Source organism: Sus scrofa, chromosome 1 (assembly GCF_054392235.1).
Source record: "Sus scrofa isolate SSC_HxYL_T2T_F1_AM1 chromosome 1, Sscrofa_HxYL_maternal_Yorkshire_Landrace_v2.0, whole genome shotgun sequence".
NCBI lineage: Eukaryota > Metazoa > Chordata > Mammalia > Artiodactyla > Suidae > Sus > Sus scrofa.
Window position 1 is genome coordinate 286,436,035 of NC_139383.1, and position 285 is coordinate 286,436,319.

A 285-nucleotide genomic window follows, 5' to 3' on the forward strand; every position below is an offset into this window, starting at 1 on the left:
GCCTTAAAGGGGCCGCGCCGCAGGGCCCGCCCCGGCCGCGCCTTAAAGGGGCCGCGCGCCGCCCGCCGCGCTCTGGCCCCGCCCGCCGCGCTTCGGCCCCGCCCGCCGCGCTCCAGGCCCCGCCCGCCGCGCTCTGGCCCGGGCGGCCCCTTTAAGGGCAGCCGGGCCGCGAGGGCCCCCTTGCTGGAGGGACGCGCGGGCGCCCCAGCGGACACCGTTTGGGCAGAGAGGGTCCCCGGGCGGGGGATGGGCGCTCCCGGGAGGCGGTCCCGACTGAGCATGCTC